This window comes from Mesoplodon mirus (assembly GCF_964341445.2).
Source record: "Mesoplodon mirus genome assembly, chromosome: 20".
Lineage (NCBI taxonomy): Eukaryota > Metazoa > Chordata > Mammalia > Artiodactyla > Ziphiidae > Mesoplodon > Mesoplodon mirus.
In genome coordinates this window covers 12,675,018-12,695,922 of record NC_138996.1, presented here as the reverse complement: position 1 = coordinate 12,695,922, position 20,905 = coordinate 12,675,018, and positions in this window count along the sequence as shown.

Genomic DNA, 20,905 nt, shown 5'->3' with positions numbered 1-20,905 from the left:
GGCATCTAGGACCGAGGAGGGCTGCTGGCAAGAGCAATGCACTGGATGATGGACATTGAACCCCAAGTAGAGGGGGGGTGACCATTGCTCTTGGGGAGGCCTTGCCCCTTTCTGAGCCTCAATTTCCTCTGCTCTGAAATGAAGGCGTTAGACTCATTACCTAAGGTCTCTTCCAGGTGGAAAATTTCTATAATCCTTCTAGTGTTTTCACTGGAATATCAGTGCAGGCTGGTGGCCTGGAACACACAGAGTGACCAAAGTGTGGCACCATTAGAAATGAAGCGCCATCTGTCCTCAACTTTGTGAGGATCCCAGGGTCATAGGATGAAAGAGTTTGTGGTGAGCCCCAGGCAAGTGTTCTGCCTTCTCTGTGTCATCCCCTCCACGATAACACGGAAGCAGTAAAATGAGATTAATGAGATATTGGGGGCTGTAGATTTGGAGATTCAGAGTTTGGGATTTCATGGAGAAGTAAAACGTTAACATAAAACACGAAACCAATAAAATCTTTTGCACCTAACATAGTACAGTCAACTTTTCTATTTCGCAAAATTTAGACTTCAAAAAAATGACCATCCACTGTCACCATTATATCACAAAAAAAGGACATTTTAACTCCCCAAAGTTTAAAAAGGATGTAACTCACTGTGGATAGGCTCTAATCCCCAGACTTTGGAACCATGGGAATGGTCTGCCCACCTATCAATCTAAAAAGGGCCTATAATCTCCAGGAAAGCAACAAGATAGCTCTGACCACGCTGATAACTGATCCATGAGCCCTACCTAGGCAGAGCACACAGCTCAGTCATTGAATATATGTGCCTTGCCCTGTGTTACTTTTTTTGATTGTTACATACATAAATCTCTGCTTCTTCAATGAGACTATACATTCCTGAAATACTGGGACCATGTCTTACTTACCTTGGATTTTTCATCACCAAGTAGAATTATTCTCATGATTTTGGTGGCGCCTGAGATTGGAGGGTGAGCTCATTTATGTGGTTCAGCTGAGACAGATGGTGAGAGTGGGCTGGAGTGGAAGTGATCTGTTCTCAGGGTGATGTCAGTGGAACCCACTGGATACACAGGCAGCCAGACCCAGAACCCTGGTCCAGGCCCCTCGGCAGTTTGCTCAGCCATCGCCAGGTCCCCCTGGAGCCCACAGTGGCAGCAAGTCCAGACACAGCTAGAGGGGAGCCAAGGACCCTGGAGAAAACAGACGTTCTGAGCAGGGCGTTCTGGAAACAGCTGCCTGTCCCTGACTCACCTTGGGAGAGTGACGTCACGGTAAACAAGGCTTTCCATCAACGTGGGCTCCAAAATGGCTGAGCTTAGCAAGCACAGAGGAGGATGTTAGCTCATCAGCTCTGTGCTGTGCTAAGTGAAGCCCAGGAAAGGCATGAAACCTGCTGTATAGCACAGGGAGCTCAGCTTGGTGCTCTGTGGTGACCTAGATGGGTGGGATGGGGGGGAGGGTGAGAGGGAGGTCCAAGAGGGAGGGGCTATATGTATACGTATAGCTGATTCACTTCGCTGTACAGCAGAAACTAACACAACATTGTAAAGCAACTATACCCCAATAAAAAAAAGTAACTAATTAAAATAAATTTAAAAAACCCCACAGATACACAACTTCGCCTGAACGCTATCCAAGCCGTCAACCTCGGGGCCGCTCCAGTCCTGGGCACTAGGCTTATGCAACTTCAACTGTTTTGCTAATAGGCCAGAAATAAACAATGAGTGACTGGTCATTTTGCAAAGCCAGCTCCCCTGCAAGGGAGAAGGAGAAAAGAAGCCAAGGGACTGAAGGAGGAAGTGTCTGCCAAGATAATAAATCCAAACCCAAATCTCCAACATTTTGTGGTTTGACACTTAATTGATTAATTTGAGGCAACAAGACGGAGTGTTCCTGCAGATTAGTGTCAAAGGGGGTAATTATAGCAAAAGCTCCCATCTCTGAAGACCGTGGTAGCTGCAGCACCACACGGGCCAAGCCTGCATTAAAGCCCACACGTTACAGCCGAATAGATATAAAAGGTTTTTTGGAACACGTCCCTTTTCAGCTCTGCGTGCTGGGATTGCTCTGGAAAGGTCATTTGGTGCCTTATCAGCGTAGACAAAATCCCTTGCCTGTAATGTATGTGTTTATTCTCAAATTAAATATATTAATGTATTATTTGTTCTTAAAATGTCATGGACTAGCTAGTGAGCTTCGCACTCCTGGCAGACCTTTGAAGCTTAAAGAGTAATGTAATAATAGTACATTAATCCTTGGGCCGTTCAGTCACCTCCCTGCGGAAGCCCCGGACGCTGGTACACGCTCCTCTAAAGCTGAATTTGCTGCATTCAATCCCCGGAGTCTGTTTCTCTAACAATAGGAGGCTTCATGAAGGGGGCTCTGCCGAAGCTAGAAAGGCCTGGCCCCTCTATTATTTAGGTGGAATAATCCTACCATGAACTTGAAAACAGGCCATGGCCTACATGCCCCAGGGTTTAAAAGAATTTCAGGGAAATTGAAGAGGGATCTTAAAAGCAAAGAAACTCTATTTTTCGCCAGTCTCCTTGGCCACATCTTCATAGGAAACGGTGTTTCTGGGCACGTCTGAATGTGCCGTGTGATCCTAGCTTAGGGGTCCCGGGATCGCCCCAGAGTAATAAGTGCAACCACGGTCAGTGCAAGTACACACAGTGCTTGGGTGGGGCCTGGAGGCGTGGGTGCTGCTGGCTGCTCGGTGCTGGGAGCTGAGCGTGGGCAGGAGGGCACAGGAGAAGACCTTGCCACCCGACCACGCTTGCGTCTGCTCCAGTGAAAAATAACAAGGTCCACTTCGGTGTTATTGAAGGAGTGTGACGTCCATCCTTGGTCCACTCTGTTCCTCTTGGCTCTGGCGTTTGTGCTCCCAGCTCCATTGGATGTTGGACTGGGTTCTAGTTGCATCCCAGGTCCTCCTGCTTGATCCGAGCCCTATCACTTCCTTCACGCATCTGCCTCCAGCCCTGACCTCGGACTCGCTGCTTGTTTCATGAGTGTTCCAGGCTGAATGCTAATCCATTCCCTACCCTGCTGGGTTAATCGTTGGCCTTCTGTTGTTTTTGTGTTTTCTTTTTTAATTTATTTATTTAATTTATTTATTTTTGGCTGCGTTGGGTCTTCGTTGCTGCGCGCGGGCTTTATCTAGTTGTGGCGAGCTGGGCTACTCTTCATTGTGGTGCGCGGGCTTCTCATTGCGGTGGCTTCTCTTGCTGCAGAGCACGGGCTCTAGGCGTGCGGGCTCAGTCGTGTGGCTCGCGGGCTCTAGAGCGCAGGCTCAGTAGTTGTGGCTCACGGGCTTAGTTGCTCTGTGGCATGTGGGATCTTCCCAGACCAGGGCTCGAACCTGTGTCTGGCAGGCGGATTCTTAACCACTGCGCCACCAGGGAAGCCCAACCGTTGGCCTTCTTGATACCAGGATGTTGAATACCATAGATGGGGCTCCCTGGAAACCGCCTCTGAGGACTATATATTTATGAGGAGGTGGTCTCTGGAGACGCCCCTGAAAGGAAGCCGGGACAGAGGGGAAAACTGATCTGTAGTGGAGGCCTCACCCAGTCCTGGAGCCAGGATCTTGGACAGTTGTCCCACACTGAGGCAAGGTGGCCAGACCTTTCCATCCCTGCACTAGCCAATCACTGGCCGTCCCCATAGAGAAGGCATAACCTGAGCCAAGCAATTCCCTGCTGCCCAGGGCAATTCTCAGTGACTACGCAGCTGTGAGCTGTCAGCAGCCAGTGTTCCCAACCCTTGCGGCATGGACGCTTTGGGCCTGAAGAAGCTTCACAGTATTCACTACATATGGCAATCCTGTTGGGTCTCTCTGGACTGCTTTCGCTTCATCCTGAGAAATTTATGTACTTTGTATGCTAACCAGTGGTTCCAGCCCTCTGCTGCCCTCTCGTGGCTACTGATCCAACTACCCTGACCGGAAAGGCCTTAGACAAATGTGTCAGGCCAGTTGGTGACATCAAGCTGTGCTTACAAGGAAGTTGCCACTAGCAAGATGCTGAAGTGTCACTGGCGCTGACTAATGCCTTCTCTCCCCCTTTTTTTCTTCTACCCTGTCTGCCACCAGAACTTTACTTGCTTCAGTCTTGAAGTCTTCGGGGTTTTTAAGAGGTTTCTGATTAAAAGAAAATACCCTTGGGACTGTTGGCAACGCCCATTATTAAATAACTCTTTAGAAGTATTCATTGAGAGCAAGGTCTTTCAGGGAGTAGAATGTGAGACATGACAGCAGAGAGGGATCAGTTAGAGACATTCACCACTTCAGTATCACCGAGAGCTGCCCAAAGTAGATTGGATGACTTTCCTTGCTTTGCAAACCAGAGGGAATGAAACAGCACAAAGTTTGGAGTTACTGGCTCTCCAATCCCACTACTTCTTATGCAGTATTGATTGAATCACTTATCTAAGGATCCGTTTCTGCAGCTGTGACATGTGATCATACCCATACATGCTGTTTGCTAGAGATTCAATTAGGTACACACGTCAAAGCTCTTTGCAAAACGCTGTGGCCTTCAGGAGCCAGTTACTATGAGAGACCTATTGTAAAGCATTTTCTGATGAACCCCACAGGGTTCCGCACCTGCTGAGAACCCCACATCCCAACCTGTCACTCCAAGTGTCCTCAAATCCTGGAAGGTCCTCCAGCGAGGAAAATGAGTTGTTTTTGTTTGTTTGTTTGTTTGTTTGTTTGTTTGTTTTACAGCAGTGACTCCAATACCTGAAGAACAGACCAGTATGAAGATAATAGAGTAGAAAGATACAAACCTTACCACAAACTTGACTCTACCCTTGTGTATCCACAAAGTTATCTTCCGAGCCGGAGGCAGAGAGAGGTGATCTGAGGAAGGGTGGGTGTCCTACCAGGCTCACAGCAAGGCCGGGAAGTGTGTCCACGGCACTGGGACCAGGGGTCTCACCATTCTCCTGGGCACGTGCTTTCTAAAAGGAAGGCAAACTGTGATTGTGTGATACATGAAGGAGAGAGCTCCACGACAGAACTGGATCGCTAGACTGTCCAAATGTATTGAGAGAATTTCAATTGCTAATGTATTCCAAACAGGTGAAGGTGAGTCCTTATTCAGAGTTCACAAGAATGAACAAAAGCCACTCTGGCGTTATTCCTCTCCAACGGAGACGAGAGAAGAGGGAAATGTTGTATTCCTCCACACCCCATATACAATCTTTGTAAGGAATTGTGTAAATTAACTTTTAGACTAACTCTCAAGTATATGCACATATGTGTAAACAGATGCCCACATGTACACATACACAATATATACCTCATATATATCACAGGTAGGCTGAATACTTAACTGGTGGCAATAAATACTATAAGAGCCCAGGTGAGAATCAGGAGGCAGGTAGAAAAATACTTCCGAAAAACTAAAGTACATACCACAAAACCAAGCTTTAAATGTGATTACATGGCGTCTGACTCAGTATAGATGTTAGAAGGTGAGAGGGAAAATAAAACTAAAAGCAACAAGAAAAGTATGAAACTGAAAAAGAATGTGTATGCGTGTGTGTGTGTGTGTGTGTGTGTGTGTGTGTGTGTGTGTGAAACCGTGATGGAAGCTCAAAAGCAAAAGAAGCCATTTAGAGTCAGGACAAGATGCTTCAAAAGATCCTGAAAGCATCATTGCATCACCACTCAGTAAAACCACTGCCCTTGAATGATTTTGAGACAACATGGAAAACTTTAAATATTCTTAGTGCAGAGTACTTTGTTTAAGCAGAAAGGGAAGTGGGTAATTCAATTTGAAATGGTACTCATTGAAAATGTTTTGTTATGTAAATGTGTGTATGAAAGAGAAAAACTTCAGTTGTCATGAAATCTACAAAGAGATAAAATACAAAAAGCTACAAAAAGCTACCTGTGTGTGTATGTGAGAGAGAGACCCAAGAATACTACTTTTACCAAAGAGATGAAGAAATGCCTTATGGCTAGAAGATAGGTGCACATTTAGTAGAGAGATGAATGAAGGACTCAATGCTGATATTCACCTACACTAAGATCTGCTCTATTGCCACTGAGGTTTTTCAAATTCCCAAATATAAGCAGTCACAGGCAGGAGCAGACACAGGAAATGACATGATTCAACCAGAGACAAGAAGCAATATTCACTGAATTCACAGACATCGTGCAGTCAGGCTTTGGGGGTTTGCCTTCCTAGCTATCTTCTGAATCTTAATTTTCTTTTACAGCCAATGGGAAGTTATATGGGCACATGTCAAGTATTTTAAGAGTGAAAGGAACTCTTAATAGATTATTTCCTTTCTGATGGAGACAGCGTGGGGACCACAGGAAACAGCAGTGTTTTCATCTCCAGAGCGGTAACCAAACCTGACTGTTGCAAAGGGTCTTAGACTATTTGCTCAAGTCCCTCCACCCCCACTCCATGGCTGGGTGGCACTCCGGGAGGCTGAACCTAATTCCAGGGAAGGCGGGGCAACCAGAGAGTGGAGCTGATTAAAAAAATAGAGAACAGGGCAGCGTTAGAGGGGAAAGAATGATTATGTTGTCTTTTTTCCTTTAGCGGGTCTTTCTGAACCTGGATTTTGCATAAAAATAGAGGCTCCAGGGTAATCTAAACCGAGGGCTACCATCCAAGTCGCCTTGCCAGCCAAGCTTGAGAAAGAGGCATCCAGAGACAGCCAAGATGACAGCTCTGGAGCTGGCCTGGTGCGAGTCCGTGTGATGGCAGAGAGAGGTCCTTCCCTCCATAACCCTTGTTCCTGGGACCATAAAGGTCAGAGAGAAAACAGGCTGAAATCCTTTGCTCCTGTTCCTGTAATGGTATTAGCAACGACTCTTTTTTACTCAATAGCACTCCCAAAGGATTTTCAATAAACTTTTTATGTGCCATAACTGTTACATTAAATAAAGCTGAAAGTATTGAGTAAACTGACTGTAAATCACTTTAGATGCCTTGGAATTACATTAAGTGTGAGAATTATGGATCTTTTGCTGCTTGCAGAAACAGAGAAATGACAGACCCAGAGGTTTTTATGCTGCCAGCCTTTGGAAGATTTTTGAAATTATTTCTTTATGCTCCACGACAGCCATCTCTGGTACATGCCTTCTTCAGGGATCTGGAAGAGAGGGGGAAAAGTTGGGGTGAGGGTAGATGGGAGAAGATGCCTGGCCACGAGCAACGCAGGGAGAGCCCTGGGTCTCCTCTCCCTTTCAGCCTTAGTCACTACCGGCTTCAATTTTTCTCTCTTTTTAAAAAAATATGTTTGAGGTTTGTACACGTCTAATTAGATGAAGATGCACGTGGTCCAGAGCCTTGCAGGGTGTGTGTGCGTGTTCGTGAACTTGTTCTTTCTCTGGACTCCCAGGATGTTTTCCATCCAAGTCTCACCAGCTGTTATTTTTATGAAGTTAAAACCCAGCTTTTATGACATTCTTGTTCGATCGTCTTCCCGAGGCCTCTTCAGGGTCAGAGCTGTGTTTTGCAGGAACCTGTCAGATCGCAGAAAGCGGAGGAAGTTTGGAGAACTTGTTGATCAAAACGGAAACCTCTCAGACTGATGTTTCCCAGCACCCGCCTTGGATGTCAAAGCAGGTTTGGTTTTGCTTGGAAAAAAATGTTAAGCCTGCTCTCCAACGGGCCCGAGTGACTTCTCTCAATGACCAGTTCCAGCCATAGAAATTATGATCGGGGCTTGTGACATCGAACACTATGCCTGGAGTAATCCAAATGATGCCAGGAAGGGCGAGACTTCCTTTCAGGAAGAGCAGAGGCTAAAAGAAGACGTCTACCTCCAGGCTGGAAATGGGTATGGCTGATGAATAATTCCTAGAAATTCATGGAAAGGTTGGGGGAGGGAGGGCATGGAGAAGGGACTGAACTGATATTCCCAAATCCAACGGTGAGAGGCATTCGAAGTCAAAGGACAGCAGAACGTGAAACTAACCTACAACCCGTTTCTCTCACCTGATCTACTAAAGATCATGTTTGTATCTTGTCATCTGCTATTTAAAAAGTTAATAGGTAAAAAGCTGTTTCAGCCATTCCATGGATATGTACTGATTGGGGACCAGAATGTTATTCACATGATCTGGGCTCATAATCCAGCTGGGGAAACAAGACAGCCCCATGTTAAATAACAGAAAACAGCCGGAGAAGCTGTATCTCTTAGTGAGGATTAGGAGGCATAAATCATAATTGCTGTAGGAATTTGGAAAAGGACATCAGGGGGAGCTGAAAAGTGTTTGTGGAATAGGTGACGCCCAAGTCTGTGCTTAAAGGATGGACTGTCCTGCAGCTTATGGGGAAGTTTTCTGGGGGAAAGGAGTGCAGTGGGCAGGGGGACCACAGATGCTGTCAGATGCAGAGAAGGGAGGGGCTGACGGGAAATAATGGGGTCAGTAGAGTGGGGAAGGGGGCACCTTGAGCGGATCCTACAGGGCCAAGGGAATAGGGTTTCCTGCCACATAAACAACCAAGGACAGTCCTGCCACTGGCCATGGCACCGGTTATACCAGCTTCAGCCAAGTGTTGCATCTGGACCAAGTAGAGCCTGAGGTGAATGGAAAGGCCGTGTAGGAGGAAAGCTGTGAGAGGGGAGGCCGTGCTGAAGGCAGTGGAGCAACAGAGAGAAGCAGAAGGGGGACCACCAGTGCCCTGCTCCCTGCAGAGCAAGCCCTGTAGCCCTTCCCCCGGGAGGCCGGGTAGTGCCATCCGGTTAGGTCACGGAGATGCACGAACCTGGACGCACTGGTCTGGGAACCCCAAGACCTGGGTCTGAACCTTGACCTTAACGCTGATTGATTCTATGACATTGAGCAAATTACTTCATGTCTCCTGACCTTGGGCCCTTACCCAGGGGCCGGACAATCTGGAAAGTCATTTCCAACTCTCAATCCTCCATGATGGCTATGGCCACCCTGCCTTGCTTGGTCCCTCAATAATAGGCCAGAGAAAGAATGGCAGAGCCCTCTTTGGCTGTGCTAACAAAGGCCAGAAGGAGATCTACTAACAAAACCCATCCATGTGGAATCAGAGAAAATGTTTTTTTAAAAAAATTTATTTATTTTATTTATTTTATTTTGGACTGTGTTGGGTCTTCGTTGCTGCGTGCGGGCTTTTCTCTAGTTGCAGCGAGAGGGGGCTACTCTTCGTTGCGGTGCGTGGGCTTCTCATTGCGGTGGTTTCTCTTGTTGCGGAGCACGGGCTTTAGGTGCACGGGCTTCCGTAGTTGTGACACACGGGCTCAGTAGTTGTGGCTTGCGGGCTCTAGAGCGCAGGGTCAGTAGTTGTGGGGAACGGGCTTAGTTGCTCCACGGCATGTGGGATCTTCCCGGACCAGGGCTCGAACCCGTTTTCCCTGCATTGACAGGCAGATTCTTAACTACTGCGCCACCCAGGAAGCCCAAAAATGCTTCTTGATTGAGGTCTCTCCAATGCTGACCAGCTGAGCGTTTAAGCTGCTTAAATCTCCCGGAGCCTCGATTTCCACATCTGTAAAATGGTGAAGCAGATAATGAACAGAATACCAGAAACCATAAGGGGCAGGGATGTGCAGGGGAAGCGCCCCTATTCAGTACGTCCGTTTATTCATCTCCAAGGGCAGCGAGGAGTTAGGCTCACAGGCGGCCGTTAGCCTGTAACTTAATCTCAGGAGCCAGAAAGCCGAATCCCAAGTTCTCTCTGACTAACCCAGACGGTACTTTCAAAATAGCATAATTGTGAGCTACAAGGTAACCGTCACAGGGACTTTAGCAGAAAGTGTGGACGTATGTGTCAACATTTCAATGAACAAATAAATAAATGAATGAATCAAATAAATGATAGATCCTTAAACAGAGGGGATGCTAAGATACCCAACACTGTCTCACACCCAGCATCTGTGCTTACAGCATAGGAAAGGAGACAAAGTATGTGAAAATTCCACAGATACTTGTTGGGAATTACTCTGAGCCAGGAGCTGAGTTGGATCTGAGGACAGAAGCGTGAATGTAACAGGATGGGGTTACATTCTAGCGGCAGTGATGGCCACTGAATCCATTTAACACACAAATGCAAGGATTTCAGAGAAATGCTTGGCGTGAGCAGGACAAAACCCAGGGGCGGAGGGGAGGGTGGTGACAGGGTGGCAGGACAAGATAGGCAGTCAGGGAGCAATACTTGGAGGAGGTCATACCTGGGTTGAGATGTCCATGGAGAGCAGATAAAGTACCTAACAATCCCAGTCACTATACGGCCCACGTCTCCCTTCCTAGAGAGTCCTTCCAGACATGTGTTTCTGTTCTGGTGGTCAGTGCTGTCGTCTGGTAGATGGCTGACACGTGTAACACTTGTAATTATTGCATCTTAAATTATGCAATAATTATAAGAGACAAAACCCACTGTTCCCCGGGGAGGCACATCTCTGAGCATCTGTACTTGCTGGCCACTGTGAGCACTCCCAGATTCCTCAGCTCCCACGGAGAAGCGGGGCTGGAGAGCCCAGCCCTGTCCCGGAAGGCAGGGAGCCCAGGCAGAACATCACCCTTGGATGAGCCCCGTTCTCATGAGGAGGTCGTTAGCGGAAAAAGCTCCCCACAAGACCCCCTTCTGTTTTGCTGATCTTGTAAATCATCTGAATTCAACGTGTCACAGGAATGTCTTACAATCCACAAGATAATGCCCAGATCTTGTAGTGAGAAAGCATATTAACCTCTGTGTACTCTAGCCGGGTTCCCACAAAGAATTTCTGGTAAAAACTGCAGGACGCGTGGTAATTGCTTGCCATGCGGGGAAATGATCCAGAGCTGCGTGAAGAGATGGAGAAAATGCTAAGGGCAAATCACCTGGGTTTTATTATGCTCGTCCTAAAAAATAATTAGCACAGCCTATGAAATCATACTGAGAGGGGGTTTGTGGGGCTGTTTGCTTTTTTTTTTCCAGAAGGAAACTATAACCTACCTAGTTTTTTCCTTACAAGGAGATTTGGGGGGGTGTATGTGTGTGTGTGTGTGTGTGTGTGTGTGTGTGTGTGTGTTTCCCTGACAGTCAAAGACGAATGAAAATCTGATGTTAAAATAAATACCATGAAAAAAAAAAGGGTACAAATGAACTTATTTACAAAACAGAAGTAGAGTCACGGATGTAGAAAACAAACTTATGGTTACCAGGGGATACAGAAGGGGCAGGGAGGGATAAACTGGGAGACTGGGATTGACATATACACACTACTATATATAAAATTGATAACTAATAAGGACCTGCTGTATAACACAGGGAACTCTTTTCAATACTCTGTGATGACCTATATGGCAAAAGACTCTAAAAAAACAGAGTGGATATATGTATATGTATAACTGATTCACTTTGCTGTACACCTGAAACTAACACAACATTGTAAATCAACTATACTCCAATAAAAATTTAAAATAAAATAAATAAATAAAATAAAATAAAATAAAAACCACATACAAAGCAACAGGGAGGACCGGGTGTGAGATATGCACAGACATCTTCCCCTAACCCCATTCTAAACCATGCCCTTGCCCAGGGCAGGCTCCAAGCTCAGGAGCCTTGCCCTCCAGGCCACTACTGTTTGCCAGCAAGCAGGCAACCTTGCTTAACCTCGGATAAATTAGAAAGTACCACTTCCAGAGGCCTCAGTTTCCCACTGATCCGAGTGAAGTCACCCAAGCTCCTGCAGGAAGTCCGAGAGCCCCGTGGGGTGCCACCCTTTCACACCTCAGTCCCTAAGGCCAAGAGCAACTTGACGGGTCAGCACCTGGTCCTGTTCTTTGGGGGAGCAGGCCCTGTAGAGTTAGAAAATATTCTAAATTATTTTTTCCCCAATCAAAAAGGGGACAGAATGGGCTTCCCTGGTGGCGCAGTGGTTGAGAGTCCACCTGCCGATGCAGGGGACGCAGGTTCGTGCCCCGGTCCGGGAGGATCCCACATGCCGCGGAGCGGCTGGGCCCGTGAGCCATGGCCGCTGAGCCTGCGCGTCCAGAGCCTGTGCTCCGCAACGGGAGAGGCCACGACTATGAGAGGCCCGTGTACTGCAAAAAAAAAAAAAACACAGGGGACAGAATATGAATATTCTAGAATATAAACATCATTGTATTAACTCGATAGAAGTAACATTTCTGAAAGATTCCAGCCTTACAGAAATGTTTTCATCTTCAGCACATCGATAGATAGCCTCAGGGGTCAGCAGGTTTGGGATGAGTAGAAGTCCCAGTTTGATTGTTTATTCCCTAAAACTCATGGACATGCACATCTCAGGAGGAGAGAGTGGCTAAGTAGAGCAGAAAGAGACCCGTCCTGGTGCTTTTTGCAGAGAAGGAAGGGGCTGAGCTTCGCTTCTAGAACAGCAGGGTGTCGAGGCAGGAGAGGCCTGTCTGCGTTTCTCAGGGGGCCACAGGCCACCTCTCTGGGGAAAGAGTGCATCCTCCAAAACAGAAGCCAGAGTTCGCCGACCTTGGGAGAGCCCCTTAACACCTTCTGGCCTCAGATTCCTCATCTGCTGCATGAGAAGTTTGGGTCATGAGGCATAAAGACATTTAAGGTCTGTACAGAGCACAAGAGCTCTGCAAAGCACTCTCACCTGCTTCTTTCAAGCACCAGAGATTGTATTAGCTCAGCTCAGCTGCCATAACAAAAATACCATAGGCGAGGTGACTTAACAGAAATGTATTTTCTCACAGTTCTGGAGGCTAGAAGCCCAAGATCAAGGTGCTGGCTGATCGGGTTCCTGGTGAGACCTCTCTTCCTGGTTTGCAGACGACCACCTTCTCTCCTTGTCCTCACATAGCCTTGCCTCTGAGCTTGCAGAGAAAGAACAAAAGATCTCTCTCCTCTTCTTATAAGACCACCAGCTCTGTTGGATTAGGACCCCACCCCTATGACCTCACTTAACCTTACATACCTCCTGAAAGCTTTATCCCCCAAAACACTGGGGGTTAGAGCTTCTACGTGTGAACTTGGGGAGGAGGGCACAATTCAGTCTAATGCAGAGATCAACGTTGCTATTATTAGTCCAATTTTCCAGATAAGGCAAAGTGCAGAGGGGTTAACTGACTCACAGGACATCAGCCAGCAAGAAGGCGGGAAAGCAGGGCCTGGCAACCAGGGTCCCTGGCTCCACACCGTGGCTCAGCTCACGACACCGCAGTGCTTTGTTCTAGCTCCACAATTTCACAATCCTGAGTGGCCTCAGATGATAACAGCTTTCCCACCCTGTCCTTTGGGTCAGTGCAAAGCAGCCCCAGGTCTCTTCTGTTCCAGTCCCCAGAGCAGCAAGGTGACAAAGGCAGCTCAGTGTCCACTCCTCGTTCAGCTGGCTGCTCCTTGGATGACCTAAGCTCTGAAGCTGGCCTTTACGGCTTCAAGGCTCGCCTGCATTACCCAGTGAGAGCATTTCTTCATGGTCCCACGGATAATTTATTTCGTTTTGCTAAGTGTTCCCTTCCAGGGAAGGGGGAGGAGGGAAGGGCGAAAAGGAAGATGCTGTCTTTGAAAAGCCAACTCATAAATGTTCAGGTACGCTCCTTTTTCTGTTGGCTAAGCAGCTTTCCCAGCCAAAAAAATAATCACACTGCAAGCATCTCCCAGGTCTTGAGAGAGCAGACGTATTTTGTCTCTCCTTGGTGACGGCTCTGAGCAGCTAATGCGCTTGCATTTTAAGCTTGAATAGATTTTTGTCCAAGGCAGCTATAGTTTGTTGTTCCTCCTCTAAAGGTCTTTGTAGCCCAGGAAAACAAAAGAAGACTCCTTAAAGGAAGGTGAACGCTTCTTCTGTCTCAGGCACTTCACTGGGTGTGGAAGATATTATTGTTTGGCTGCTCAGAAGTTATTCTCAACAATCTGCTCCTTTGCCCTCTCCCAGAATCCCTTGCAGGGTGGGGTGGCCCAGTACCCCAGTTCTGCCCAGTGTGATAGAAGGGAATGTCTGCTGGGGGCTGTCTGCTCTAGGAAAGGCAGAACTTTCTTAATAAATAGAACCTGTGAGAAGAAAGCCTATTGCCTGATTCATACTAAGTGCTTTTGAATATGGTTGGGATGCTTGGCACCACAGCAGCTATCTTGCAATCACGAGGCACCAAACACAACAACAAAAAGCCATATTCTCAGGGTAGCCGAGTAGAAAGAAAGAGCCTGGATGTTTTTGATGACAAACTTAAACTTCTGACTTAACCATTTATTAACGTTAAATTAATGATGAATTAACTTTGGAACCCCCGTTGAGTAAATAACAAATGTGTTTGTGTCATAAAGCCACTGTTCAATGGGATTCAGGTTACTTGAGGCCACAAGCACTCCTACCTAATACACTAGACCACAGGATTGGTACTGTTACCAGTGAGAGTTCACCTCAGTCAAGAAAACTCTCTCAGGATTGGCTCTTTTTGTGATGAATCTGGTGCCAGTGGGTGCCTAACATCGAAGCAGACCACTCACTACCCTTGGATCAAAACAAATCAGCAGAGCTCGTCCTCTCCGGACCCTTTCATGATGGTGGCTATAAAACTCTTGTACTGAATTGTCCGTTGGGATGACACCATCAGCTTAACTTTGATGGGTATTAGAGGGAAATTCTCTGTGACTGTCATCGTCACATCCACTGTAGGGTTGTTGCTGAGGATGTTCTATCACAGTGTCCTCTGCGTGAGAGTCCCAGCACAATCCTGTGTCCAGTTTTAGTAACAGAAACAGTCATGCCATTACCAGGGTGAAGAATGTGGTTTCCTGGGCTACGTTCACCACTGTCCTGTTGGCCTGCAGCTGAAACCCTGGGAGGGGAGATTCCATCTCAGTTATTTCTCCAGGACCCACCTTTTGGATGTGGGTGACGCCCTTCTCTGGAGGCTGGACTGAGGATGCTCAACTCATTTCATCCTGGAGGTGATGCTTTTTTTTTTTTGCGGTACGCGGGCCTCTCACTGCCGCCGCCTCTCCCGTTGCGGAGCACAGGCTCCGGACGCACAGGCTCAGCGGCCATGGCTCACGTGCCCAGCCGCTCCGCGGCATGTGGGATCTTCCCGGACCGGGGCATGAACCCACGTGCCCTGCATCGGCAGGCAGACTCTCAACCACTGCGCCACCAGGGAAGCCCGGGAGGTGATGCTTTGAATCGAGGTAGTACCAAGCCCACAAGGAGTGACACCGCCTGCCCAAGTCTCTACCTGGGGGAGCAGGCAGGGGAAGCCTCTTGGTGACAATATACACAGGGACCTCGTGTTCTCAGGTGACACTGGATAAGGGGAGCTGATCAGATTCTGGACAGACGAACACCAGAACGCCTTTATGCTCAGGCAAGGTCTAGTAACTTCTCTTGCTGGTTCTGGCTCCAAAGAAATCATTTCTCTGCGGCTCATCTGAATCACAGTAATGCTTTATCTGTCACCAGTACTTTTCTTTGTTATTTGCATCTGGCTCACCATAGGGCACGCGGAAGAATTGGAGACCCCCTGCGCTTTAGAACAGTAAGAACCCACTTACACGACAGATAAGGAAACTGAAACCCAAGACAGAGAAGTGACTGGAGACCCTGTGGGTGGTATGGAGCCCGTGTCTTGACTCCTTGTCCAGTGCTCTTTCCACTAGGGAACTGGACTGAACAGTCTCACTAGAAACAAGTCCATGAAGCAGGAATATCCTGAACCCTGTTCCCACTCGCTTCCCTGCCCAGAGGCTGTAGACAGTGAAGGGCACCTCCCCTCCGTGGAGCGAGAGGTCCTCCTCTTCCGACTCTCCCACACTGCCCAGGGGCCTGACTCCCTCATCTCAAAAATGCTTCTACTGTGTTGTTCCCGTTTTGTCTCACTGCTGTCTCCATGGGTTATGTAAAGGCCATGGAGATAGATAAACATGACAAGATATCATATCTAAAAGAGTTCATTCCTGTGTAGGGAGGGGAAGGTAATGATGACAGAAGAGACAGGTTTTTTTGAATATGACAAGGACTCTGTGCTTTCAGAACAAATAGATGTTGCTGGAAGCAGCTTACTCAGAGACAAGATTTTCGTGTAAGCAGTAACCCTCATGGTAATCACTGTAATGAGAGCAATACGTTTCCCTATATCTTCTTTATTAAACACTGATATAAGGAACACTGAATAAGTCACCTGAATCAGCCCCCTCGTTAGAGACCTGGGTCCTTGTACCTCCTCTTCTGTAACACACAGCATCTTTGTCCCAAACCCTCTATTGCAAATAATGGTACCAGCATTCTCCCAGCCACTCATGCCATAAGACTTGAAGTCACTTTATGTCTCTCCATTTCCCTCATTTCTTCCACCAAGCCATCAGTTCTAGTCCCTAAATCTATCTTAAATGCCATCCTTTCTCTTCTTCCCAGCACCACCTGCCTATTTCCGGTGTTAATCAACTCCCAGTCCGAGGTATTGGAGGTGATCGTCTACTGATCCCCCTGGTTCCAGGTGTGTTCCTCTTTCCTTCCCATATGTCTCTGCTTCCAGAGCCTTTAGTAGCAAAATATCAATTGTGAAAACAGTGATTCCCAAACTTTTGCACTAAGATGCCCTAAAGGCAGAGGAGAATGTACAAGTTGTCCCAGATGAAGGTGTACCCCGTTTTGGTTGTACTGACACAAATTTAGGCTGATTTTTTTTTTTTTTTTTTTTTTTGTGGTACACGGGCCTCTCACTGCTGTGGCCTCTCCTGTTGCGGAGCACAGGCTCCGGACACGCAGGCTCAGCAGCCATGGCTCACGGGCCCAGCCGCTCCGGGGCATGTGGGATCCTCCTGGACCGGGGCACGAACCCGTGTCCCCTGCATCGGCAGGTGGACTCTCAACCACTGCACCACCAGGAAAGCCCTAGGCTGATATTTTAAAAATAGTACTTGACAGCTCTGCCTTTCTTTCCCACAGCATGGATTTAGTCTGGTATAAAGTGTGAACATGAAGATACTACATCACATATTGTTATAAGAGGAGTTTTAAGACTAACACCATAGCAAGTATAATAAATAAATGTGTAATGAATAAATGAAAGAAATATATCCCTACAACATCTTTTCCCAACTAAAGATACACACACATAAACATTGAAATCAGTACAGTGAATTCAATGTAACAGAAGACCCTCTGTCAAAGGCCATGAAAAATTGCTACTAGCTGCATTGTAAACATGGAATGATGGAGACATATACTGCTGGTCACATAATTTTATGTCCTACACTCTAAACCAGAGTTAGAAACACATTCTCTAAGAGGGTAGAAAAGGGCTTAAGTAGCCTGGAACTCCCTCTGCCAGATTTCAGAATGTAGGCCCTGAACCAGTGATGCTAGCAGGGACCCCTCCCAACTACACAGACTCTATCTGCAGCCCCACACCCTGTTTCTTCCCATGGACTCTTCTTTCTCTCATCCTTCACAGACCACAATTTCCAGTTCACAACACAACAGGAAGCTTAAAGGTGCTTTGCTTGCTTAAGTGGAAGCCTAAAAGGAGCAGAAATGAAAGAGTTCTGGTAGCGATGGGTTCCGCTCACATTTGTTTTAGGAGCTTCACTAAAGCAGAAAGAAGAACCATAAATGGCATCTGAGTCTCCATTAATCTGAATCTGAATATCCTGTAATAAACCATAATGAAAAATAATATATTAATAAAAAAGACTATATATATATACACATATATATATCTGAATCACTTTGCTATATAGCAGAAATTAACACAACATTGTAAATCAACTATACTTTAATAAAAAAAGAAAAAATAAATAAAACACAACGTATATAGCCAAAAAAGAACAAAGGAATTAGCAAAGCAGCACAAACCCAAAGACACAAAACTAGATAATAGAGAAAGGAAAAACTATCATATAAAAATGAAAAGAAAAACAACTCCTAGAGCATAATACTGGATAAAACAATGAGAAAAAGCTACAAGTATAAAAATGAAAAAAGAGTTATCTGGTCTAAGGGAAAAGACTCTGAAATTGATGTGAGTGACAAAATCTACTTAATTGTTCATCACTCAATGACTTCTTTGAGATCACAAAGAAGATTCTTGCAGGAGAGCATTGCCTTCCATTATAGAGAGTCTGTTTCAAGGATACACAGGAGCATGAGGGTGGGATTGGAAGTTGCCTGGGCTGCAGCACAGTTAGTCCAGATCCCAGTAGCTGTGTATCATCCGGGACAGAAATCTGAGATCGAAAGACACAATTTACAATACAGAATGAATTAATAGACAGGAAATGGTGTATCTCAAATGCAAAAGCATCCAACTATGCACATGAAAGCAACAACAATGAAAATACGTTAGGAATACCAGTAGAAATGATTAGAAATCCAAAGCTGATGTGAGCTGTCAAGATATGAGCACAATATATCATCATCTTATGAGAGATAAAGAGGATAAAATATAAATAAGGACCAAAAGTGTGTTCATAGTGAAATTGCTAAATATCATACCAATTTTCTTGGAAAAATGATTCTGATACTCATCTGAAAAAATAGTTTAAAATAGCAAAGAATTTTGTACAAGAGCACTGAGGAGAAGCAAGCTCTATCAAATATTAAAATAAATCCTAGAGCTACAGTTGCCTATAGAGTGTGGAATTAGTGGAAGAATCAAAGAAAGATGAATGAATAAAAGAAATGGCACCAAAAATACCATATATTCTTGATAATTATTAAATTTATTTACTATTAAAAGTAATAAATATTTCCATTTAATGTAGCAATTAACACATTTATTTAATATTTAATAAAAATGTATAATATGTAAGTAGACATGTTAATAATATAAAATACTAATAGTAAAATTTAGTATTTAATAAAAGGTAATAAAGGAAGCAATAGAGAATACAACAAATGGTAATGGAGAAAAATGACCAAGTCAGTCAAGGAAAATACCAAATTAAATTCCCACTCCACATTAAGTGCCTGAAACATAATTAGGGCACAGTAAATATTTGTTAAAAGAAGAAATGGATAAATGAATGAATAATATGTTAAATTCAAGATGGATTAAATACTTGGCAAACCATAAAACACTACAAGAAATTATGGACATATAATGTACTGATCTCTAATTGGAAAAGGCCTTTCTAAACATAGAAATAATGGATGAGGTAACAAAGGGAATATTCAATAGCACTGACTCCTTAGTGATTTTAAATCTCTCCTTATGAAAAAAGCCACCCAACTAGGAAAATAATTAGTACACAAATATGTCATACAAAGGATTAGCATCCCTCATATATAAAAGTCTCTTAGAAATCAAAAAGACAGAGACAAATACTTCAATGGAACATAAACAGAATAGGAGGAGACAATTCTCAGGAAGAGAAAGACAAATGGCCCACACATATATGAAGACATATTCAACCTCATTTATTCTCTAAGACATGAAAAAAATAGACTCACGAGAATCATTTAATTCTTAAACATTCTGTCATCAAGACTCTTCTCCTCAGAAAAATGTACATTCACACAAAATTTGGCATAAACATGTTGGGCTCTCTTCAGACCTCTGGATCATGTAAAAATCCATGGGTCCCTAGCTTCAGAAATCCTACAATTTCATGCTAAAGAATGAATAGTGAGATGGATAGATAGTATATTGCTGGTGGAAGCATATGTTCATACATTTTTAAAAAGCATTTGATAATATGTATTAAAGACCTCATAGATATTTATAATTTATTCCTTGTATAAATATTCTTAAGAAACTCTCTTAAGGAAATAAGACATAATGACATGTATGCAATGATGTTCATCATACCATTATTTATTTTCACATAGCATTATCTACATTAATTTAGCTATTTAAATTCCCCAAAGAAGAAACTGTTTAAATAAATTATGTTATATGTTTGAGATGGATTATTATTCCATTACAATGTTTTTCAAGACTATTCACAAGAATATGTAATGACATGGGAAAACATAAAGGATATAATGTGAAAAAGGAGAATGCTGTGTATTCAGTATAAAAATAACTGCATTATATATGCATACATGGGGAAAGCTACAAGGAAAGAAACCAAAATGCTAATAATCATTATTTCTGTGTGAAGAAACTACGAGTGTTTTTCCTTAGTCTTTTCCATGCTGAAATATCTTACTTTCAAAACCAATAATAATAATAGCACTAATAATAATTATTATAATTATAAAAATTGTTTTTTAATACCAAAAAAGGAATGGCTGTATAAATTTGGCTTCAATAATAAAATATAGAACCAGAAACCTGAAATACAGAACCTGCTTTAGCAGGCTCCAGAGAAAGTGAACCAGTCCTCCAGGACCAGAGGCCATTTCACAAGTGATGTTCAACTCTCAGGGCTGAGACGCCATGCCACGTTGGTCACCTAAGAGTGATGCTCTTCTTACATCTGGGGACAAGCATGGCTGCCTATTCACTCTGAGACAGCCTCACATAGACCTCATCTGTTTGTTTGCCCTTTTGTGATTTGCCTATTTGTGGGGAAAAGACGTTTTTATCTAGGGTTTCTTAGATTCACATCTGCGAGAGTTCACACACAGTAATCATTAAGTCAACATATTTTGAATCTCTACCAAGCACAGGACTAGTCACTTGGGAAATGAGAAAGTGGCCTCCAGAGATTAAAATATCGTGAGACATCAAACCAGGCTAGAATCCTCGGTGACACAAAACATGGTGCAAAACACAGGCTTTGGAATGAAAATGCCAGGATTTGAATCCAAGTTTGATCACTGCCAGCTATTTAACTTGGACAGTTTGCTGAAATCCCCTAAACCCCAGTTCCCCCATAGGTTGTAGGAGATAATACCAGTACCAATACCAATAGGGCCATGAGTACAGCTAAGTAAGATAAGGTACTTGAGGAAGGCGTGCACAGGTGTTCATTTTATCTTCTTGATCCAATCTGATCTCCCTAATTTCAAATCAGTGTG